The sequence below is a fragment of the Dipteris shenzhenensis genome, chromosome 25 (assembly GCF_047967505.1).
Source record: "Dipteris shenzhenensis isolate YYH24624 ecotype China chromosome 25, Dip_SZ_1.0, whole genome shotgun sequence".
Lineage (NCBI taxonomy): Eukaryota > Viridiplantae > Streptophyta > Polypodiopsida > Gleicheniales > Dipteridaceae > Dipteris > Dipteris shenzhenensis.
The window spans coordinates 39,259,950-39,286,375 of record NC_141620.1 but is presented as its reverse complement, the minus strand read 5'-3'; positions in this window follow the sequence as shown (position 1 = coordinate 39,286,375).

Genomic DNA, 26,426 nt, shown 5'->3' with positions numbered 1-26,426 from the left:
TTGACCAATACTAGGAGATATTGGTCCATTCTCCACAGGAGACTCCTTACATCTCTCCCACTCCCTTCAAATGGTATCAGAGCTCAGTTCATGGTAAGGAGCTCAAGAAAGCAAACCAAGTTCGCGGTGTCTTGGCAAGAGGATCAGTGTTGCTTTCCTTTTTCGAGTTTGGGAGCAAATCTCTGCAGGTAGCACTGCCGGAAAGTGCAAGAGTACACTGTCTCATATTGGGATGCCCTTCGCGGTGTGGTGACATTATTTTTTTGACTCGAGGCCATTTTGAGGCCCATTTTGGTGGCAGAAGTTTTCCACAGGTACTCAGAAAGGTGCCCTGTTTTTGCTGTGCGATCACTGTTCTGTAGGTCGGTGAAAAGTTGTTGCAAAAATTGCATCGTATGCCCATGTGCAGAGATATTAGGAGTGACAGAATCATTCTTATTGCCTGTTGATGCAAAATCGTCACTAGGAAGTGACTGTGTGGTCAAATACCTCTTTCGTCAGTTTTGCACATTTGCCCTTGTGAGGCAGAAGTTGCGTTTTTTGCAGTGAGAGAATATTTTTGCAATGTTTTGTAATGGTGTCTGATGCTCTTTCATAGATAGTCACTGAAAAGCTTGACAAGAACAACTTTCCAGCATGGAAGTTTAGAATGACGAATTTCCTTAAGAGAAAAGGCTATTGGGAGTTCAATACTGGAGCTGAACAAGAACCAATTATTCCTAATGTTCCCAATCAATAGGAGTTGCAGGCATTTAAAGGCTGGCATGAGAGATCCAGGAAAGTTATGTACTAGATGTCTATCAATATTTCAAATTCTATGATCGTGCATATTCAAGATGCAAGCATGCCGAAGGAGGCATGGGATACTTTGACACACAAGCCAGGCAAATGTAGCTCAAGCAGGAGTTGCATAATGTGCAGAGAGAAAGAGCATCAATGACTACCACATGAAGGTGAAGAAGATTGCAGATGCACTTGCTTCTATTGGGTTGCTAGTGGAAGATGATGAATTAGTTTTTGTGACCTTGAACGGTCTAGGAAAGGATTATGCACAGTTCTGGACATCCATTACTGTTGTGAGAATTTCCTGATTTTGGGGAGTTGATTGCTCTTCTAATTTTTGAAGAGCAGAAAAATGGTGGTGCATCTTCTTCAGGAGGAACTTCAAAAGAAACTGTCTTCTACTCAAATGCTGTAAGAGGTAGAGATAGAGGTAGAGCAGGCCGATTTGGAGGCCATGGCAAAAATCAGATATGCAGCAAATTTAAGAAAACCAGTCCTATGGAGGAGGACATGGTAACCTTAGAGGCAGGGGGAGCCAAACAGGTCACGGTGGATGGCAGAGAGGCCAAAATGCAAACAGCAATGTTGAATGCTAATACTGGGGTAAAATGGGTCATATGGCTAAAGACTGCTACAAAAAGCAGAATGACATCATGAATGGAAAATTGCAGCAAGGCAATTATGCATCCTCTAGTAGACAGGGTGATGATAGAAATGAGCATTTGTTTATGGTGCAGCACATGACCAATTCTGTGATAAGTGCAAAAGAAAGCAATGATGTGTGGTATGTTGACTCAGGTGCATCAAACCACATGACAGGTCATGCAGAATGGATGCAGGATGCAAGGAGAATGGGAAGACCAAGATTTGTGGAGACTGGTGATGATATTGCACATCCTATTGTGCAGATTGGTAAAATTCCTTTGTCTAAAAGAGAAATACATGTCTGATGTATTTCATGTCCCGAATATCACCAAGAACCTGGTTTTTGTTGGTCAAATGGTTGAGCAGGGCTTGCAGGTTAGATTTAATCCTCATATAATGCTTTGTTGAGGATATGAAAAATAAAGATCGCTTGATAGCAAAAGGGAAGAAGAAGGGCAGGATGTTTACGTTGGATGTGGACATGCTTGAATTGAGTGCAGCAATGTTTGCACATGGGACCAGTGTAGTTGCAGATATTGATATTTGGCATAAACGCATTGGTCATGTTAATGTACGACGACTTAAATTAATGCAAGCCCAAAATATTGTTGCAAGATTGCCTAAGTTCAAGGTTATAGAAATGCATAAGGTATGTGAAGCCTGTCAATTTGGAAAACAGGCAAGGAAACCATTTCCTAGACATGTTCAAGAGACCATTGGAATTAATCCACTCTGATGTGTGGACTACTAAAGCTGCATCTATTGGAGGCTATCATTATTTTGTCACTTTTATTGATGACTATACTAGAAAAGTTTGGGTGTATTTTATCAAAAAGAAAAGTGAAGTGTTTGGGCGTTTCAAAGCTTTTAAAGCTATGGTTGAGAAAGAAACAGGCCTGCAAATAAAATGCCTAAGGTCAGATGGAGGGGGAGAGTACCTCTCAAATGAGTTTGCAAGGTTCCTGTAGGAGCATGGCATAAAGCAGCAATATTCATGCAGTCATACCCCACAGCAAAATGGACTTGCAGAAAGGAAAAACATGCATATTGGAGAGGTATCTCGTGCCATGCTCAACGAAAAAGACCTACCAGATTATTATTGGGCTGAAGCAGTTGCTACAGTAGTCTACATAATGTACAGGACTCCCATTGCAGCAATACATGGCATGATGCCAGAAGAGAGGTATACTCGTAGGAAACCATATATTTCTCATTTGAAAGTTTTTGGTTGCATTGCCTATGTTCATGTGCCAGATGCGTTGAGATCCAAGTTGGATCCAAAAGCTGAGAAGTGCATCTTTATTGGTTATTCTCTGCAGTAGAAAGGGTATAGATGCTATAACCCTTCTACTCGTAAGTTTACAATGAGCAGAGATGTTGTTTTTGATGAGATAAGCAGCTCGTATAAACCAGTAAATGTGATTGATGATGTAGATTCACAAAATGGTAATGCTGCATAGAATTCACAGCAGTAATCACAAAATATTAGTGGACCTATAGTGTCCTCTAGTAGTGGTTCACATACTTTACCATGGACAGGTAGAATGAGATCACGAGAATCTCCTCAAAGCAATGCAGATAGTGGTATGCAAGTATCACGAAAAAGAAAAGAGAAAGTAGATCAGCCCATGGTTGATGTGAATGCAGGTCACTCTTATGTGGATGGTGAATCCAGTGGCTCAGAACAGAGCCTTGATGATGAGTTGGGTATTCCTTCTATTGTTACATCTGGAGTAAGGAAGACAAGGGATGTTTTGAGAGCACCTGGTAGTGAGCCTATTTCGTGCAGGTCTACCAGAATTAAGTATCCTGTGAATAGGCTGAAATATGATGGATTTACAGCCATTCACTATGCCTATATGGTCAAAGTGATACATGAACTAGAACCCACTTCTTTTGAGCAAGCCATGGGAAAAGAAAAATGAGAGAAAGCCATGGATGAAGAAATGGATGCCTTGGAAGCAAATGCTACATGGGAATTAGTGCCTTTTCCTAAAGGCAAGAATGCAATTAGCTGCAAGTGGGTCTATAAGGTGAAGCACAATGCAGATGGTTCTGTGAACAGATACAAGGCAAGATTAGTTGCAAAGGGGTATGCACAGACATATGGCATTGATTATGAAGAAACATTCAGTCCGGTTGCAAGGATGGCAACCATAAGAGCAGTCATTGCTATGGCTGCATCAAAGGGATGGTCTTTACATTAGATGGATGTAAAGAATGCCTTCTTGCATGGTGATTTGCAAGAAGAGGTCTATATGGAGCAGCCACAAGGTTATGTGCATGCTATTCATCTTGAGTTGGTTTGCACGTTGAAGAAAGCCTTGTATGCTTGGCGTCAAATCTTTCCCCTCCAACAGATCCTCTCTAATGGCAAAGAGGGTCTACTGGCCCTCAAGGTGGTCGAGCATAGAAGAATTTAAGGTGATACATATTGGTGCATCTGGGTATCACCATGCCATCAACATCCTCAAGCTGATAGGTTCCATTCGTGAACTTCTTTTTGACTTGATATGGTCCCTCCCATGGGCCAATAAAATTTTTTCTAGCTGCTTGTCCAGACAGCTATCAAATCTCATTTTCAATTCTCCTTCTACAATATCTTTTTTCTTGCGTAATTTGGTGTCAAAATGGTCCTTGCACCTTTTTTGAGAAGCTTTCAAGTTTTGTAAGGCCTATAATCTGCATTCATCCAAGGCTTCTAGCTGTACCAACCGTTGAGCATAGGCATCCTCCTATTCTCCTTTTCTTGCAACAGCAGTGCGAAGACTTTGTATCTCCAATTCAATGGGCAAAATGGCTTCTATTCCATACACTAGTTGGAATGGTGTAAACCCAATAGCTAGCTTGTGTGTGGTACTATAAGCCCATAAAACTTCTGTGAAGAGAGTGGGAGAGAGGTAAGGAGTCTCACTTGTAGCTTTCTCACATACACAATGGGGGAATACACACAAAGGTGGAGGCTGAAAAGAATTTTTCTCTTCTTAGTTGTATAAGCCAAAAGAACTCTCTCTCTTAGTACAAAAGGAATAGATGAGCCCTATATGTGGATCTCAAACCAAACTCAGCTAACCTAGGTGGCATACTAATTGAGCCACTAACTATAGTACATAAAGATAGCGGTCATCCAACTATTATTCATGGGTGGTGTACCAACCGCATCTGCAGCTAACAAGTCGGTGACATGAATGCAGAACGATCACCCTGGCATATCACAAGTGGAGCTCGATATCTCAACACTCCCCCTCGAGCTCATTCCCAATTCTTGCACACCAAGAAGGTCTCTGAACTTGCATAGTTTCTCTGTACCCAATGCCTTCGTGAATATGTCAACTACTTGACCCTCTATGCTGACATAAACTAGATCAATAGAACCTACTAGAACCTTCTCCCGCACATAGTGATAATGCACCTCAATGTGCTTTGTTCTAGCATGATAGACTGGGTTATTTGCCAAGTGTATACTGCTGATGTTGTCACAATAAATGACAACTGGCCCATCTGTAGATTGATGCATATCATAAAGTAGCTTACGCAACCAAGCTACCTCACATGCAGCCATTGATGCACCCCTGTACTCAGCCTCTGTGCTTGACAAGGCAACCGTAGGTTGTTTCTTGCTACTCTAAGTGACTGCAGCACTCCCAAAAGAGAACACATATCCACTGGTAGATCGTCTATCAGAAATACTACCAGCCCAATCAGCATCAGTGTATCCATGCAACTGTATCTGAACCCCAGTCTCATAAAATAGTCCATACTGCAATGTGGACTTCACATACCTCAGTATGCGTTCTCTTCCACCATTAGGCCTCATGTTGCTGTAGCTCTTGTCTCCTCAAGCCTCTTCCATGAGCCTTCTCTCCCTCTTGTAGATATTCTCTTATGTAGACTCTTGAGTCCATATCTCTCTAGTTCATTCTCTCTCTATGAGTAGTTTGGAGCTTCCGCTCCCTCTTTTTGCAGAGTATTTTGAGCTAATTGTAAAGGTATCAATGAAGGAGGTGTGCAAAGTTTATTACCCACAACTTCATGTCACAGTAGTATAACTTAAATCCCTTTGTGCCACACTAATATTGGGGGTGCACCACCACTCCACACTTTGTAGCCAGCCTATGCCAAAAGGGAAGAACCTGTCATGCTATGTGTAGTTGGCAATGGTTTTGGCATTAAGGCAATGATTCTTCTAGGGGCATGGGGTCGACTGTTGAGCTGATTTCTTAGGCTCAATATTGGGGGGTACATTTGCTTGAGGGAGGGGAACATAGATTTTGTAGGAGCTACAGGGAGTAGTGGAGGGTGGGAAGAAAGAAGAGGCCTCTCGATTGGGAATTTCTCTCTCAAAGATGAACACTATTTCATTGGCGAAGAAAAGGTGAACACTATTTCATTGGCAGAGAAAAGGTCATCAACTCCCATAGAGTGTGTGGAATCATTTGACATAGGATGTAGGAGTAAGAAGGGTTTTGAAGGCAAACGGATGCTATGGAAATTTTGGGAATGTCATGGCAGCAATAGCATAATGGCTGCCCCCTTATATAGAAAATCTGGTAACAAAGTGGGTCGACACTTCTCGTAACGCAGTGGGTGGCATTATAACGTAGTGGGACAATGTTATTATCATAGCCAGAGATGTTATTAGCATAGTAAGCTCAGAGTCAATGCATTACCCTTATTGCTATGTCATCGCATTACCAAGTCACTACATTAGGAAGTCGTGGTGTTAAGTGTCACTGTGTTCGGCATAAGGCAACAGGTCAACCTTATATCACAGTGGGTCTAGAGTCATTGCATTACCCGTAAAGCAACAAGTTCAAGGTCATTGCAATAGCACTCCACTTGTAGCCTTAAAGTAGTAAGATGATTTTTTCGGCCTGTTTTAGGCTTTGATTGGTATGTTGACCTTCTTAGACTTGACCTATGGACTATGAGTGTATGGGAAAGGTTTGTTGCCACTGTGATTGAATTTTCATGCTTAGTATACCCTACATGAAATTGAGTGTGATGGGGATGACCTAGGGACTTGGAATTTGAACTTGTGCATAATCTCAAGCCCTAGTCACCTAAGTTAACTTATGAGGTGTTGATAACTTCATAACCAACTGGTTGTTCATAGAAATCCATAACAATGAACCATACATGATAAAGGAGTCCAAAGGTCTTGATCTTAATGTTGCTCAGCACTCCCACTGATTGGGATGCTATTCCATCAGCCAGCTTGACAACCAGATTGGTACTTTCCATCTTAGGCCATCTCCACTTGGCCCAACACATTTTGGTGACTATGCTCACTCCTCCATCCAAGATTGCCATGGCACTCTAGTCCTGGTAGGTGAATAGGAGTACATTCTTGGTGTCATCACTTTTGAAGTGCTAGCCAAACTTGTTGACTGATATCTTGAGAAGGTTCTGCTCCTCCACATGGGCTTCTACTACTTGGTGGGCATCTCTTCAGGGGTGACAATCCCGCCATTCATCTAGTAAAAGAGATCTCTTCAAAGGCTAGGATTCTGTCTTAGTAGAGTTGAAATATGCATTTTTACCTCTATGTATAGGAACACAGCTACGCCGACACATCATGAGGTTGGGTAATTGGTTCTCTGCCTACTAATTATGGCTTTTTAAAGCCATAGAAGGACATATGGTCCTCTTCTATAGCGTGATGCCATGTGGGGTCCTTAAGAAAGAACATCCCACTCGATGACCATCCCAAGATGGGGAAGGCTTTAGGGGCTCTATTAAGGGCTTGGTAGTTTAGATGGATTGATCCATGTCCTTGCAAATCTTAAACCATTGCTCAAATCTCTCTTGATAATCTTGTACCAACCGTTGTGCCTCAACAAGGCATTGTGTTTCGATAGCATAGGGGTTGGGTTATGCCTATATGTTGGAAATCCCCTTGTATTCACTACCCTTGGCAATGGGTTGGTTGGATTTGGGACTAATAGGGTTTGACCTAAATAGGAGAAGGTGGACACATTAGTTGTTTCCTCATCAGATTTGCTTTGAATAATCACTCGATCTGATCCTCTTCCTACTTTAATAGCACCCATGAGTTGGGCAGCATACTTATGGAATTCCTTACTTAGTACTCTAGCCTAGGCTTTATTTATAACATTTAAGGATACCAAGAAGCTTGGCCTCTCTTGATACTCAACAAATTAATGCTAGTCTTAGGATTGCTGGCCTGTTAAAGACTTAGTTTCCACCTACGTGGCCAATAACCCAGGGTCAGCATAGGTTAGGATAAAAGTCAGTCCCATGGCACAAGGCAGTTACTAAGCATGTAGTGGATACCACTTTCTGTAACTGATAAGTAGTGGGCTAATGCAATAGTACGATGTTTTGTAACGAGGGCTGTTATTACTAAAAGATATAACTGACTGCAAAAATAGTCGAAAGGGATCTGGACAGCAATAAAAGTCCTGTAACAACCCATTTTGAGGTTAAGTTATTGTTTATCTTTGTTGAAGCATAATACAATATATCCGTTTTGCAAATTCACAAGTTCTTTCATTGTTTAGTTTAGTCTACATGCAATCCGACTCCTGTCAGAAGTCTCTTGTCCAACTCCTTGCACCTGTTGCATTTGAGTTGACGTGTGTTCTATGTTTTCATTTGTTGAATACACTCTAAACACATTTGGCAATCCTCACAGTATTAATTCCTAGAGTCTCTAGTTTATGCTGCTTCACGCTGATAACAATAGCAGAGATAGCAAAGGACAACTCCACAAAAACAAAAGCAAGTCAAAGTAGAAACAATTGTACTAGATAATCTTTGTCTATGAGTATGCCACATATAAACCCACAGTCCAACCAAATACGGTAGTGAGGATGGAAAAGTGAATGATCATTCCATTCATAATTCACACACCAAATCTATGTAGTTTGCATTACTACAAAATAGCATACAATTCATTCACATCAAATAGCCAAGTGCAAACAACCACTAAGGCAAGCTATAACAAAACAAGCTAGGCTATATCAATATAGAATTCCTCAGACAACAACAGTCGAATTACTGGTAGAAAGAAGACCAACAACAGATGACAACAAATCAAAACAACAACAGTTGGATTATTGGCGGAAAGAAGACCAACAACAGATGACAACAAATCAAAACCATAATAGTTGGATTACAAACAGAAAGAAGACCAACAATAGATGAAAACAAATCAAAACAATAGTCAAATTACTGGCAGAAAGAAGACCAACAACAGATGACAACAAATCAAAACAACAACTGTCGGATTACTTGCGGAAAGAAGACCAATAACATATGATAATAAATCAAGACAACAACAATCGGATTACTAGTGAAAAAACGGCGGGCAACAGGCGACATCAAAAACAACGACAAGCAACTACAACAAATACAAAACAACATCAACATGGAGTCGCAATAGGTAGAGCAGCATTCGAGGCTTCAAACTCAAGGACAATCAATCGACTGAAATCCCGTGAGTAAAACTTTCTCCATTTATTTGATGGAAAGCACAGTCCATGTCATATAGGCATGAGGAAGATATCTCTCCACGTCACATTGGTATTGCATACTTCACATGAAATAGAATTCGGGTAGAGACTGCATCACAAATGGAAGATCCAGACAACATTCTACACAACTCTAATTATATTACAAGTGGCACAAGTTCCTCATATAATTCATTACATAGCAAGGAACTGCATGAAGCACAAGCTAAATTACAAAAATTGATGCTACCCAGTCCTACACAAGAACTCCTACAAAGAGCACTTGCAGCAAATATTGCAACTAATGTATTCGTGACTGCAAGATAGAGGGTAAATTTCAATCCCCTCCTCAAACCTCCCAAAAAGAAGACCTCCCAAGTGCAAGCTATTGCACCAATACAACCAAAGATGCAGAACCCACTAGTCAAAGCAACCAAATTTACTGGCAAAGATAAAGAAGACCTTGACAGTCATGTTGGACAGTTTGAGACAAGATGGACAGCTAGTGGATTTGGACAATTGCCAAATGCTACCAAGAAAGAACAATTTGTAGCAACCTTCAATGGTAAAGCAATGAACTAGTTTATGCAGTACGATGTTGCTCATTTTGTTGATTATGACACATTAAAAGTAGCATACTTGAGTTGTTTTAGAAAAGAGAAAACTTTAGAGGATATCCTCAAGAAACTGAGAACTATGAAACAAAAAGATCTTATGGTTGAAAATTATTCTTTGATGTTTAGAAACCTCAACAGAAGACTAGCAGCAAACCAACAACCCACCTAGGAGCAACTGGGGGATTACTTTTGCAAAGGATTAAACAAAGAACTGAGAACTGCAGTAGCTAGCCAGGGCCAATGACTTTAATAATATGGTAGAAGCATCCCAATGGGCAGAAAGGAGACTTGGTACAATATCAAAGTCCAAGAAGACAAAGAGGAAAAAGCATTCAGATTTAGATACGGACACTATTAGTGAAGCAAAAGAAGACACTGATGAAGAAGAAGCTACCTCATCAGAAGAAGATGAGGATGATGAAAAATATTCCGAGAAGAAAAAGAAAGAGAAGAAGCAGAAGAACAAAGAAAAATCCACAGCAAAAAAGACAGCAGATAAAATCTCCAAGCTAAAGAAAACAATCAAGGAGTAGCTTCAAAGCTTGAAGCCACAACCTCAAGCACCACAGCCCCAAAAGATTCCATGTGAATTTTGCAAAAAAGATAACCATGACAAAGAAAGATGTTGGTACAACCCAAACTATAGAGGGAGGGTACCACCTTATGTACAACAACAGCACAATCAAGAACCAGCACAACTGTACTTGCCAATCAAGTAGCAGTAGCAAGGCCAACCCAACAAAGATATCTAAATGCAGCCCCTAAAAGGCAATTTCAGCAATAATGGGGAAATCAACAACAATAACAGTAAGGACAAACCTAGACATGCACTTATTGTTTGTGGCATTGATGGCCATAGGAAAGGCCCACAATGTGAACTTTAGTGTAAACACCGTGGGGAAAGAGGTATGCAAATCATCCATTATGATGGAAGAAACAATCAAAATGGTCAACAACAACAACCTCCAGGAGTGAATATGGTATATATAGCTCCTCATAATCTGGATAACAATGACAACAATCAGCAAAGTCTAAATACTACTCATGCATTAGCAATTACAAGGTCACAAACACAAAGCCTCTATAAGGATTGGGAGAAACACAAAGAGACAATACCAAGGCAATGAATTGGCCTAATCAAAATGAGACAAGAAACAAAGAATTGCAACAAGTATTACTTGCCAACAATGCTTCCCAGGATGTCAGGAAAGAGCATCACATTAACAAAGGCAAGGGGATCACAACAAACCAAAGATGACAACCAAGCTAAAGCTCCTCAAAGCAGTCAAAAGCCATAAGAACAAATTGCAATAGATAGAAACTACACAAAAAAATCTTCCTCAGAACAAGACACATATGCAAAACAACATATGCATTCTACAGTCGGAACAGGGTTCGGAACAGGGTCAGAAACACCAAAAAGGCAAAACAAAGATATAACAACAAAACTGCAAGATGTGCTACATTCCATCACACCAAAAAAAAGTCAAATGCGTGTGACAACTAACAATGAGGAGAAATAAGGCATCAATACAAAACAAGAAGACCATACACTCCTTTATAAAAAGCTTATGGAGTCCCAAGTTTAAATCACTCTTGACTAGTTATTGAACAGCCTTCAAACATCAGATTTGCAAGGGATTGCTAACATAAGAGTCAGATACATGCAAGAATTATAAAGCAAGTGATGATGAAGAAGAGACTTCATACATTTATACATCTACAATTGAAGATGCGGACTATCAAGTGCCACTCATTGATGTCATATACAAAAGGTAGAAAATTCTAAAAGTTTTAGTTGATGGAGGTTCAGGTGTGATATCCTATCAGAGGATATATTTAAAAAATTTTGCTGTAATGAGCTGGTTCCAGCACCATTCCAAGTGAGGATATATTTAAAAAATTTTGTTGTAATGAGCTGGTTCCAGCACCATTCCAAGTGAGGATGGTTGACCAAAGAAGAATCCAACCTCTGGGAATCTTGAGAGGGCAAGAAATTACAATCATGGGTATGACATTCATAGTTACATTTGTGGTACTTAGAATGGAGAAAAAAGATTCTGCTTACAACATGCTCTTGGGTAGGCCGCCATGGTTGAGAGATATTAAAGTCAAGCAAGATTGGGGCTCAGAGAGAATCACTGTCAAGAAGGGAAAAAAGAAAATCAAAGTTGAGTTATCTTCTACAAAAAGTTTTCCCAGAAAAACACAGCCACTAGAAGCAGAGGGCATGAATATGATTTTTGATATTGATGAAAATAAGGAAGAAATTTTTATCAAAAGGAACCCCACTATCTTCCCTATTTTTTAAATTGATGTTGTGAAGATTATTGATCAATATGTTGACCTGGATGAACAAAAACAATAGTCCGACACACTTCTAGCTACTGCAGGACAGAACAGAATCGGAACACAGTTAGAAAAGCTTCTGATAGGAGAATCTACAAAAAAGGATATAAATGCACACAACAGCGATGCAAAAAGATCTCTTGCTTCTACATCACCAGAACAAGCAATTCAAGAGGCAGAAATTCAGTTTGAAGAGAAAATGCAAAGGTGTATCAGGGTATGACAAGATGACTTGGAAGAAATGAATTTGGGAGACAATGCTAACCCACAAATAGTCATGGTAAGTACAAATCTTCCCCTACCATTCAAAGTGGCTCTCAGAAAGTTATTAGAATAGTACAAGGACATTTTTTCATGGCATTACACTGATATGAAGGGGGTAGATCCATCATTCTGTCAACATAGAATAAATCTAAAGACATCATTCAAGGGAGATATAGAATGAATCCAAATTATGCCAAGTTGGTAAAGGAGGAAATTGACAAGTTGCTGAGGGTTGGTTTCATATATCCCCTAACACATGTGACATGGTTATCTCCAATTGTTATTATTCCAAAGAAAAATGGGAAACTGAGAATATGTGTTGATTTTATAGAAAGTTGAATGCAACAACCAACATTGATCCATTCCCTCTTCCATTTTGTGATTCATTGCTTGATGCTGTGGTTGGACATGAGATTTATAGTTTTTAAGATGTTTTCAGTGGGTATAACCAGATTAGAATGGCTCTAGAAGACAGAGATAAAACTGCAGTTGTAACAAAATGGGGTGTATTTGCATCCAATGTCATGACCTTTGGATTGAAAAATGCACCACCCACTTTCCAAAAATATATGCAAGAGGTATTTGCAGAGTACCTAACCACATTCATGAAGGTATTTCTGGATGACTTCTCAGTATTTGGAAAAAGGATACATCATTTGCATCACTTCTCATTATGCTTTGCTAAATGCAGATTTGTTGGTCTGAGCTTAAACCCAGCAAAATCTGCTTTTGCTATCAATAGAGGATTATCTCACAAGAAGGCATGGAGATTGAACCTAACAAGGTCTCAGTAATCCAGAATGCTAAAGCTCCAAAAAATGTCAAGCAACTATAGAGATTCATTGGCCAAATAAAATGGCACTGCATATTTCTGAGATACCTTGTTGATATCTATTATCTTCTTACTAAACTCACAAGGAATACTAAGCCATTCATCTGGTACACTTCTCAAGATCAAGCTTTCAACATTCTCAAGAAGATACTGATGGTTGCTCTTGTATTACAGCCTCTTGATTGGTCTCTTCCTTTTGAAGTCTTTGTAGATGCATCAGATTCAATAGTGGGAGTAGTCCTCATGCAACAACAATCACCTAAGTGGTTCAGACCTATATATTATGCAAGCAGAATCCTGACAAAACATGAAAAGAACTCTGCAACAATAGAAAGAGAAGGGCTTGGTATGGTGTATGCTTTGAATAAATTCATACATCATCTTTTGGCTAACGAAGTACATTTTCATGTTGACCACTAGGCTTTGATTTACTTGGTCAACAAACAGCATTTAACGGGAAGATTAGCAAGATGGATGCTATTGTTGCAAGAGTTTGACTACACAATTGTCCATAGACCAAGGAAATAGTATGCAATTGCAGATTATCCGAGTAGGCTACAGTCAGGAGAGCCTCCGATAGGTATACCAGATGAACTTCCTAATGCGAATTTGTTCATGGTACAAATTGATGAGCAGTCAAACTGGTATGACAAAATATTTTTTTTTCTCACTAATGGACTAATCCCAGACAATGTGAATCAAGATCAAAGAAAGAAGTCAGTATTGCAAACCAGACCTTTTCTTATCATTGCTGGAGTGTTGTACAGAAGGGGCATTGATCAGGTCATCAGGAGATGTGTCCAAGACCATGAGCAAAAAGTTGTATTAATAGAAACACATGGAGGTACAACAGAAGGTCACTTCTCAGGAGATATCACAGGCAAGAAAATCTTGCAGGCTAGATTATGGTGGCCCACAGTGTTAAAGGATGCCCACAAATATGCAAAATCATGCCTATCCTACCAAAGAGATGATAGACCAATGGATAGTGACAAGATGCCACACCAACCCATCCTTCTAGTGGGTCACCCATCCTTCCAGTGGGTCCATTTCAAAAGTGGGGATTGGACTTTATTGGACCAATCAGTCCTCCAGCAAAATATTTCGGTAATCAATATATACTTGGTGCTACTGATTATTGCACAAAATGGATAGAGGCTGTTGCACTCAAAACATGTAAAGCTAGAACAATTGCACATTTTCAAAACCATAATATTGTTACCAAATTTGGTGTTCCAATTGAGATTGTATCTGATAGAGGGACCCATTTCATAAACAAAACAATCAGAAAGATGACAAAATGCACATGATGTTGCAAAAAAGTCTACATCATATTGCCCACAAGCCAATGGTTTGGCTGCGAGTACAAACAAGTTAATGAAAAAGGTTTACAGAAGAACCATTGCTAATCATCCAGAGGATTGGGATTAGCATTTAGACTCAATACTTTGGGCACTATGGACAGCTCACAAGGTAGCCATAGAATTGACGCCTTTCAGGCTAGTGTATAGATGTAAGGCAATAGTACCCATGGAATTTATTGCAGGAAGTCTCAGAGTAGAAATTGACAACAAAGTATCCACATAACACTCCATCAATGCAAGATTGGTGTAGCTTTTACAATCGGATGAGGATAGATTCACAAGCTCTCACACAATTGACATTATTCAAAGAAGAAGAGCAGCATGGATAAATAGAAACATAAAGTTTAAGCTTTTCAAAAAGGGAGATTTAGTGTTAACGTTCAACACCAAACTAGGAAAAATGCCAAGAAAATTCAAGCTCAGATATGATGGTCCATTCAAGGTACTTGAGGCATATGAACAAGGGACATTTCTTCTCTCAGATCTCCATGGTAATACATTTGACAAACCAGTAAATCGCTTCAAACTGAAACCATACATTGAAGATCCTACAACAGAGGCAAAAATAATACAGTTTCTTTGCATGATTCTACACATAAAATAGAATATTTTCACTCTATTTCAACATTTTAGGTTACCAAAGTACCAAGCATCTCCAAAGTACAAACTCTATGTATATCACATAGACAAGGACCTACAAAAGAACGTCACTTATAAGGATTTAATAGATTCCAACTATTTAGTCTACAGAATATCAAAGCAGAGCTATCTCTAGTGAGATGAATGAAGAAAATAATGCAATATCAAAATTATTTTACACACCGATAGATGGAAGAAATTAAGAGCAACAACTAAAGAGCACTATGTGAGGTAGCAGCAACAAAGATTACTACAAAAGCAATAGCAATAGCAACAGCAGACATCTCTCCGCCACCCTAACAAAACAGCTCTGACATCAAGTAGCAGCCCGCCCGGCAAGACATTCAAACCAACTACAAAATAGCAAACTATCTAATCAGGTAATTCTATTTTATCTTGGCAAACAAGGGATTCATTATTATAATGGCATCACAGGAGAGCTGGAGCATACAAAAAAGCTATATGTGATCGAAGCAGCAATCCGACTGGAGTCTGACTCCCTAGACAACACAGTTTGACTGGTATCCGCAACTAGGATAGGCGCATTCCTACTAGCATCCGATAGCACAACCGGCTCAGTCGAATATATCCGACTCGCGTCCGCCAGTGCTCCACCACAATCTGTGTGGCCAAAGTTCATTTGACCCTAAGGAAACATGCCATGTCCGATTGACACATTCAAGGTCTGCTGCCCCTCTTTTGACTAAAGGTGTGCACACCGCCCAACATCTGACTTCACCCCAACTCCAGTAAGTCAACCATCTGCACCCCCACACTGACTATCCACCGCCAAGGGAATTTTGTCCCATCTAATGCACAATTCACGAGATTCATTGTACTCTTGCCTCAAAATGCGAGGATACAACCTCATTGCCCACACTATGTGTATAATTCCCCATTTTCATGTGAAGCTCCAACCAGCCTCGATGTGGCCAATCATGGAAGTTACACATGACACCGATGCAATCCTCACAAGGACTCTCATAATCCAATGATGGGAGCTCGATGCAACTCTCCCCCAATCACCAACTCCAAATACCACTTGACAACAAGTAAGCTCCACAAAGATCAACTAGAAAACGCTAGTCCCCCCAAGCTCCATGCCACACAAATTCGTACATATGGCACCAAAACATAAGTCCCACCCCACAACCCTGATCTCTTCTTAGTCTCAACAACCATCCCTCGACCTCCTCATCTCTACCACCCTCCTCGACTTGGACATGGTGCCCATGTATGTTGTATTATACTAATTTACATTCTTCATTTGCAAGGAGGCCAACTTCTCCCCTGCATGCATTTGCTTACATAAATCCTCATGAATCGCAGTGAACTTGCTTATGAATGATTCAACTGGTTCCCGCTCCTCGAAGTCTGAAGGGAAAACATCTGAGAAACATCTACCACCATGAATAAGAGCTCTTAGAAACCAAAGACAAAATTTCCAAATGGACTCATTACACTTACAGGTAAAAAAGGTACATAGATAGAAAGGCTCATAGTGGGATGGTATCCTAGATTGATTGAATGATGGAGGAAGCCGCATATCTTTTCCCATGTAGACATGTTGCACTTTTGCAAGCCATCCTTTCTTCCCAAACTTGAACTTCAAGATGTGCCCCTTTCACTCATGCAAGATATCACCTCTCTTGCTCTTGGGAAGCTTACGTGGACCTTTGGCCAATCCTTTCATCACTATCTAGTCATTTAAGCTATAGGTGCAAGGGATCCACTCATACAATGCATTTCTGGTGTTGTGGAAGATACAAGAGGTCACAACATTGCATGCTCTTGTAGCCTTTCTCCTCACCATGCTTGCAAAGGTTGCAACAACAAGAATGGGACTCCTACATAGGGTAATGCAGCTCCAATAGAGGCACAAAAGAGGGAGAAGGAGAGGGTCAGAGCAACAAGCAACAGAGGCATAGGAGAGGGAGACGGCAAGGGACAGAGCAGCTCTAACAAAGGTAGAAAGAGGGAGATGGAGAAGGATAGAGCACATTGTTTAAGTAATTCTTCCATAACCTTGTGAAATGGCAATAGCATGTGTTGCTCATTATTATTTAACATCTCATCTTTGTATATTGAGAATACTTTGTGTAGTTGTCAGTTAAGTGTAGTTTGCCTATGGTTGGCATTACCTCAGCATGTTCCTTAAAATAAGTTTCCATCCATGAAACATCAAACCTTCCATAAGTTCCAATCAACTTTCCATAACAGCGATTGCTCCATAGACCATCCTTCAAAGATCTAGATTGAATCCATTGCAATCTATTGTTTCCAAGAGTGAGTGCATGCTTGAATGCTCCTCTACAAACCAATATATGGTCAAGGTAGTATTCAAACACATCTTTTGTAGTTCACATGATTGATCTACATAGATAAGCTTCTTGCTCCTCATGATTGAGACTAAGGCAATCAGCTCTGATGGACTTGATCTTCCTAACTCCTAGATGTCTCAAGCAACCATTATGGCAACAATATACCTTAGATGTCTCAGAGAGTTGAGCTACAGAGAACAAGAATCTTTTTCTCCTCCTACCATAGGTGGAATGTCTTTAATTGATGTATAGTCACTTCTTGATGTATAGCCGTGTGATCATCATCGCTATCCAAAGTTGCCGTTTTGCTCCGCTGACATGCTTCAGCTGGTGGTGGATTCCTAGACATGACCTCCACATTGCCAAATGAATGGAGGCTTGCCTCATGTGGAAAGTCAATATCCTTGAGTGGTTGTGCCTCCAATGATTCAACATATGATTCCAATGATGACTCTGAGAGTAAGAAACCCTTGTTCTTATTTTTCATAGAGCAGGGAGACTCAATATATGATTCCAATGATGACTCTAAGAGTAAGAAACCATTGTTCTTATTTTTCATAGAGCACGGAGACTCAATATATGATTCCAATGATGACTCTTCCTAAAAATGATGATAATTGTTACTTGCCATATGCACAGGGGATTCCACTTTTGGTGCGAAGTTGGATTGAGTTCACCACAGTTTGTAGTGAAGGAGACTCAATATATGTGTCTATGAAGACCCATCCTTATGAGTTGAGGTTGATGGAGAAATAGAATGGTAGGATGGAAGAGAACTAGTGCTCCTAGTCATTTGTTCTTCGAGAAATGAGGAGAATGAAAGAATGGAGGACAATGTAGATAACTTAAATGTGCAGAAGAGTGAAGGAGCATAGTTTTGGGACGTCCTAACCCTTAAACACCAATTTTAGAAGCCCTGGAGTCCACAATTTTGTTTTTAAAAAGCAATTGAAATCCATAGAGTATCCCACAAGCACATTCCCCATTTGCAATGTTCAGCTGTGCTCTCACCCACAAGATAAAACGTTGGAGCAAATTTGAGGATTGAATCATAGTGTAGAGCTTGATACTTTAAGAGACAGAGAATGGCCAGGTATGTATTTTCTATCAAACATTATAGATTCCATATAGAATTAAAATATTCCTTTTTGAAAAGAAAATGTTTTAAAGGTGTTGTTGTTTACATACTTTGTTTATCAATTGAAAGAAATCTACATAATGTCAAGATGAAGATATGACAAAAGTTGATAACATCATCAACTTGAGTCATAACTTATGAAGAAACTCGATAACATCATCGAGTTGTGTCATGACTTATGAAAAAACTCGATAGCATCATTGAGTTGTGTCATGACTTATGACAAAACTCAATAACATCATCAAGTTGTGTCATGTGTTGTTCCTTAACTCACTGCTATTATGAACTGCAAATGACAAAACTCAATGTCAATCCCATGACAAAGGCATCTATATGTCTTGATAATAGTAGTTAATAGTGTACGCATGCCCCATGATAGAAGTCGATGATGTTATCAAGTTATGTCATAAGTTGAAACAAATAGCAATGAACTATAATATGAGGGGTCTATCTATGCTAGGATTATTGCTTGGTTGTTGTAGGTCATACATGTTGGTCAGATAGAATTTCCTTGTAGAAGGAATTGTGCACTAGGTAATGACTCCCTAACCTTGCACCCAATTTTTGAGTACCTTATGCATCGAATTTGAACATCCTACTAGGGCCAAATCATTGCACATCGTAGAGCCGCTCGTGCTCTAAATTTTGAGCTAAAAAGCTCCCAAAACAAAGTCCTGGTTCAAAAGTTATGGCCATTTCACTATTTACATATTTGTTATGACAAAATTTGACGTTGTTATCGAGTTATGTCATAACTTACGAAAAATTTCAATGATGTTATCGAGTTTTGTCATAACTTATGATGAATTTCGATGATGTTATTGAGTTACATCAGAACTTATGACAATTCTCGATACTGTTTTCGAGTTCTGTCACAATCATACCAAAATTTGATGACATCATTGACTTTCCTCATAGTAGTCGCTACAACTCGAAGCTAATATCGAAGTTAGGGTTAACTTATGACATGGATCGATGATATCATCGAATTTTGTCATAATTTTGGAAATTTTTTAGGGTTTGCAATACTTTTGGTGCAAAAAGACACCTGCAAGACAACGATCAAAATATGCTTTTTTGCATGTTTTTCCTAGAATTGCCCCTCTTTTTCGCAAGGTTTTTTCTTGATCTCCTCTCTTACAGAGTCACCTACAATCTTCCAAGCTTGATTTCTTGTCTCAACCACATAAAACTTGCCTTCTTTCTCTCAAAATCCATTTACATCTTCTCATCTATCTCAAATCCCCTGTCATAGAAGCTACCTTCTTCCATGCACAGGCTTCCTATCTCGTAAGAACAAAGACAAACAAATTTTGATTTGCTACTGTTGTAGAAGAAGAACAAAGGCAAAGATATTTCATTTTCATTCCAAGACATGGCCAGGTTCCTCTTATCATGATGTGCTAATAAATATTTCAAGTTTTGTCATTGTGAGGACACAACGGAAGCTGAGAGGGTGAGAGGGAGCTTGAGAGACATAAGTTTTGGTGGGTGTAGAACACCCTAATCTTCTATTTCATCCATATATATATGTGTTTGAGTATTATACATAACCAAGGTTAAGGTACAGTGGCCTTTAACCCCCATAACCTCCCACTTAAAGGTCAATGTGTCTTTAAGAGAGAACAACCAATGAGCATACTATCCAATGCCCATCAATACATGACAATACTCAAACCGCTGACTAGGTAGACTCTTTGTCAGCATATTTGTACGGTTATCATCTGTATGAGCCTTGACAAGCTCTATGCACTTGTCCTCAAGTACCTCCCTGATAAAATGGTACCTGACCTCAATGTGTTTGGTCTTTGCATGAAAGGCGAGATTCCATGCTAGCTGAATAGCACTCATGGAATCACTATGCAATGTCGGTACACCTGTATGAATCCCCAAATCTCTCACTAGTCGATCAAGCCATATAGCCTCCTTGCAACCCTTTGTGGCTGCAACATACTTAGCCTCTGTGGTAGATAAAGCAATGCACTTCTGTGCATGAGACATCCATGACACTGCACCACTTGCAAAGGTGAACACATAACCAGAAGTGGATCTCTTACTATCCACATGCCCTACATAGTCTGAACCTGTGTACCCAAATACACGCATCTCTCCTCTGCCAAAGCAGATATACACCTCCTTAGTACCATTCATGTACCTCATGATGCACTTAACTGCCTCCCAATGCCTCTTTCTTGGATTAGCCATATACCGGCTAACAACTTCCACTGCAAATGCAACATCCGGTCTAGTAGCTATCATAGCATACATAAGACTCCCAACCGCTGATGCATATGAAACCTTGGCCATCATGGCCCTCTCCTCATCTGATTTGGGACTATCTGCTTGACTCAGTTTCACATATGGAGGCAATGGAGTACTTACCGCCTTCCCCCCCTCCATATTGAAATGTTGCAAAACTTTTGTAACATATTCTTTCTGTGAAAGCCAAAGGATATTCCTACTCCGGTCACGGGTGATGCGCATACCAAGAATATAACCTACAGGTCCCAAATCTTTCATGTCAAAGGCCTCCTGCAACTTGGCCTTCAATGCATCAAGCTCATAAGTGTTCTTGCTAGCCAATAACATATCATCCACATAAAGTACCAGGAGTATCAGGCTATTATCCTGAGCCCTTTTAGTATAGAGGCAGTGATCAATCTCACTTCTTCTAAAACCCTGGGACCAAATGAAAGCATCAAACTTGTGATACCATTCTCTAGGCACTTGCTTAAGGCCGTAGAGACTCTTTTCAGCTTGCAATCTTTGCCATTTCTAGCTGTATCATGTAACGTGCAAATCCCCATGCAAGAAACTGTCTTGACATCCATTTGCATAAGGCCCATATCTTCTATTGCCACAAGTCCAAGTACACATCTAAGTGTGGTCATCTTCACAACCGGAGAGAATATCTCATCAAAGTTCACACCCTTCTCTTTCTTAATCCCTTTAGCAACTGAACGGGCCTTGTACTTAGGCACATCATCACCTGTGACCTTCATCTTGTAGACCCATTTAGATGGCAATGCTTTCTTTCCATGTGGCAAAGAAACCAAGTCCCAAGTCTTATTCTTTATGAGTGAACTCATATCTGATTGCATAGCATACTCCCACTTGTGCTGAACCTTGCGCATCATAGCCTCTCTATAGCAAGAAGGCTCCCCGCAATCAGTAAGCATCACATAGTCTACACTTGGAACAAATCTCTCAAGCAGGTCTAGACACTCTAGATGTTCTTCTCAAGGGCATTTCAGCTTGCTGTCCTGCCGCCTACATATCAGCAACATTTGGCTCATCATTTCCACCAATAGATGATCCATCATTTGCCCTTGATTGTGTACCTGTAAGAGTACTTGGTGGCTCCATTTCCTGCACATTTAGTGCATGGATAGCGTGCTGTCTATCAACATATGTGGGTGGATTCACATCCTAGAAAGTGATTCTCCTCATTTCCACATCCCTCATGGGTGTCTTATGCATCTTCTTCTCATTGAAGACCACATCATGGCTTCGTATGAAATTCTTTGCTTCTAGATCCCAGAGACGATAGCCCATCTCTCCACTTTCACGATAACCCCAGAAAGATGCATTTCCTAGATTTAGGACCTAGCTTCTTTCGAAGCTCTTTTGGCACATGTGCATATGCCTCACACCCAAATATACACAAATGAAAGTAAGAGGGCTTCTTGCCACTCCATGCCTCTTCAAGAATACCACCATCCAAACTCTTGTTAGGTGATTTGTTGATCACATGCACTGCAGTCTTCATTGCCTCAACCCAAAAACCACTAGAAAGACTTGCATTGGAAAGCATACATTGCAACCTTTCCTGAATGGTGCAGTTCATCTATTCTACAGCTGGATTTTGCTCTAGAGTACAAGGGGACGTGAGCTCCCTCTTAATCCCATGTGTATCAGAGAAATTCTGAAAGTCATGAGAGATATACTCTCCACCATTATCAATCCATAGGCATTTAAGCGTTCAACCTGACTGATTTTCAACCTAAGCCAACCATTTTTGAAATACCTGGAACACATCGCTCTTTTGAGCTATAGCATAAGCCCACACTTTCCTAGTTGCGTCATGAATGAATGTCACATAGTATTTAGCCCCGCCCAATGACCGTGTAGGCATGGGAGCACATACGTCTAAATGCACCAAATCAAGCCTTTCAAGCTCTTTCTTTCCCCTTCTTTTATGGACTAATTTAGTTTGCTTCCCATAAAGACAATGCTCACAAAATTCAAAATCAGAAAAACTCAAATGTGGTACATAACCCAAGCGGCATAAGAGTTTCATTCCATTCTAGCTCATGTACCCGAACCTGCAATGCCACAAAGAAGTACTTGGCTACTCAGTTATTGCAACAACATGATCAAACACTCCTGATACATGTAAGGGATACAAAGTCCCACACGGTACCCCTAGCCAAAACCATAGAGCCCTTCTGAATTTTCCAACTCTGAAAGCCAAAAGTGGTCTAAAAACTAGCATCATCTAGCTGACTTGCTGAAATAAGACTCTTGGTCAACTTAGGCACATGTCTCACATTTTTCAAAACAAATGCAAATCCATTTGCAAAAAAAAACTTTGTCACTTGCTCCCACTATGTCACATGCATAGTTATTTCCAAGATGCACACAACCTATCTTTCCATTGTCATAAGTGGAGAACCATTCCCTATGGGGAGTAACATGCAATGAAGCACCAGAATCCAAAATCCAATCGTAGGAATATGCATCATCCGAAGTGGTGAGCAAGTTTGCAAGTAGACTAGACATGAAGAGAATGTCATTGTCACTATCATCAGTGACTGCACTAATCTCCTCAATCTTCATCTTTCCTTTGTCCTCCCTTGGACTCTCTTCCTTCTTATTTGCACCCCAATTTGCATTCTTTTTCTTATCCTTTTGCTCTCTTTTCAGCTTGTAGCAATCCTTTTTCATATAGCCCCTCTTGCCATAGTGGTAACACTCAATGTTCCATGCCCTAGATTTGCTACGAGACTTCCCTCTTTCATTGATGACGATGCTGGTTTCAATGAGGGATGTAGACATGTCCATATATGATGCACAGCCCTCTCATGCAAAAGCTTCCACCTCCAAGATAGGTCAGGAGAAAGCTTCCACCTCCCAAATGGAACATCACATAGCACCTGGTTCCATCAACATTGCAAATGATGAAGGGATAGAAGCCGACGATGCTATAGCAGTAAGTTCAAATAATATTTTTTATTTTGATGTTCTTTCAATATAATTTGTTTTGTCGGTCTTCTAATGTTTGTTGAATTGTTGCAGGAGGTGTTTCAACTTGATGAATTCTCATCTCGATGGGGTAATGTTCGCAATGCATTTGGGTGAGATCACTCTTTGGCCCATTACCTCGGCAAAGTCATAGAGCACCTCGTGGTCTTCCACTACAAATTTTCTCCTCGAGGGCCTTCAAAGCTGTTGAAGTGCAAGGCATTGTCTCATGCTATCAGATACTCCAACATTACTCGAAATGCTGACAAAGTAATTTTGGTACACCGCTTGGCTGCTATCAATGCTTTTGGATCAAACATTCATGGTAGGGCATTAACAGCAATAGTTATGTCTTTGGCAGTAGGAGAGGAGAATGTTAGTACTATTGCGGCTAGGTTTATATCTAGGAGTCCACTAGGGGATTCAAAGACCACTATTCTCAATGTACTCAAACTAGCCAAGGAGAAAGATAGCATGTGAGGCCTCTTGTAAATATAAACATATATTTCAATGGATGCATGACTTTAATAACTACATGTCTTTATTATTTGTTTTAAGTCATCGTTGCTCGTCATGAATTCATAATATTTATTCCATTGTATTTTTTAAAATTTGTTAATGAAATATTTTCTCCATCCTTTTAATTGTGTTAATTTAATGCATTTCCAGCCAATTTAGTATGATTTTCACTAATTCTAGGTATCCAAAGTTTATTTCTGTCAAATCCTAGAGGAATTTCACTGTGGCATAGAAGGGAAAAGTGTTCGAAACATCGTGAGGAGCCTAGAATGCCCTAAACCTACCACAGCATAAATTTGGGCATTTTGGACATGCTAGAATGCCCAAATTTGTACCGTGGCATGGATTTAGGGCATTCTAGGCTCCTCGCGATGTGGGGATGAGCATTTTTCGAGCAAAATCTTTCGAGCACCCGAGCGAAGAAAAAAAAAGCTTCCAACTATGCAAAAATATGACAAAAATAGATCAAAAGAAAACATAGTTTCACTTAGAAATATGAAAAGTATTATAGGAATGCCTATTTTATACACGAATATTTATGTGAATCTTTGGGAATGGTGAGAACATAATGGGATGGATTTTGAAGAAACCCACATGTAGAGTAGACGTCTCTATGAAAATTCCCTTATGATTCTTCTTACAACTTTTTACTTAATAAGGGTGACATTGAAAAACCTCTCTCAACCTATCTTCATGAAAGGGTTTTCCCAAAGAAAACTCATTGAAGCAAGCCATCAAGGGGTTTTGCTAGTGAAATCCCTTTGAACAAGGTCTTTCAAGGTAGTTTCGCTAGTGAACTACCTTGGACAGCACTTTTAAAAGTGACATAACTTTCACATCCAATGTCCAAATATAGTCATTCAGCCACTCAAATTGATTGGAAAACCCCATTTGAGCACATCTATGGTGTTATATTTTGGAAAACCTTGCATATATAGTATTAAATATTACATGTATTCTATGAGAGTAATATATGAGCCCAAGTTAATACTTATTTACAGTAATTTAAACTTCTATAGAAACATGTCCATAAATATCTTGTTATTAATACTATAAAAACACTTGAAAGATATTGCCATATGATATAAATGTGTTTAATAAGTAATTATTTATGTATAATATTATTATATTGAGAGTGATTATGAGGAACGTTTCTTAAATGAACCATTTTTCAATACTTTTTTAAGGTAATAACAAGGGTACAAAGGGATATCTATGAATAAGAAGATGTATGTTATGTAAAAATGAATGAGTGACTAGTCTATATATTTTTATGATAAAGGGATCTAGTTCTAATGAAAATAAAAGTGTAAAAACCATGTTTCCTAAAGAATTACTATTTTTAAAATCTCTTGAAAAACACGCTCGTATAAACCTGCTCATAGGTTTCTGCTTGTAAAATTGACAGATCCCTCATGACATCCCAAACACTTTTCCTTCTGCCCCACGATGAAATTCCTCTAGGATTTGACAAAATTCAAAAGTTACATTAAAATTAATAGTAGCTTCAGTCCTAAACATGGAGAATTCACAACAATGCGATAGTGTAGAGAATGTGGATATATTTTATTAAAAAAGATCGGTCCTTGGGCCTCATATACAAGATTGTGCCTTCAAGGGCAAGGGGTAGTCTAAGTCTTAAGGGTGGGCTCCAAGAGAATCTGGGGCTTTAAGCTTGGGTCCATCCATAGCTGCTTTGCCAGAGCCATGTCCTTGTCCATGACTGTGACATGCTTTGGATGGATGGACACAAGTTGGTATCCTCAAACAGAGAGGTCGTCACTTGCTCCACAGCCTCTTGGAGCACCCCCATAGCTCCTGTGCTGAACCGCACATCATCCTTGTACCCCTGTGCTATCTTCCATACCACACATTGGAAGGGAGCATGCAAGAAATCCCCCTCTCACGGGGATGTCTTGAGCTTTGTCCTTCTTTGGGATGGGGCTTCCTCGGCATCTGCTTTACCCTCTTTATGGGCATAGGTACCATGCCCACAATGGGTTCTATCACCAGGAGAGGGAAGATTGTGCTCTTTCTTGCAGTCTATTGACCCCTATTTGGAAGCCTCTCAATATTAGGGAGGTTCTCAAACACATTTTTTTCGATCGAGGGAGTCCTCTCATGGGGAGGGGAAAGTTGAGAGGAAGGCTGGGGGGAAGGCAAGGGGAAGGTTGAGGGGAAGGATGAGGGGGAAGGTTGGGGGGAAAGCTCATGATCTTGGGACTTGGGAGAAAGC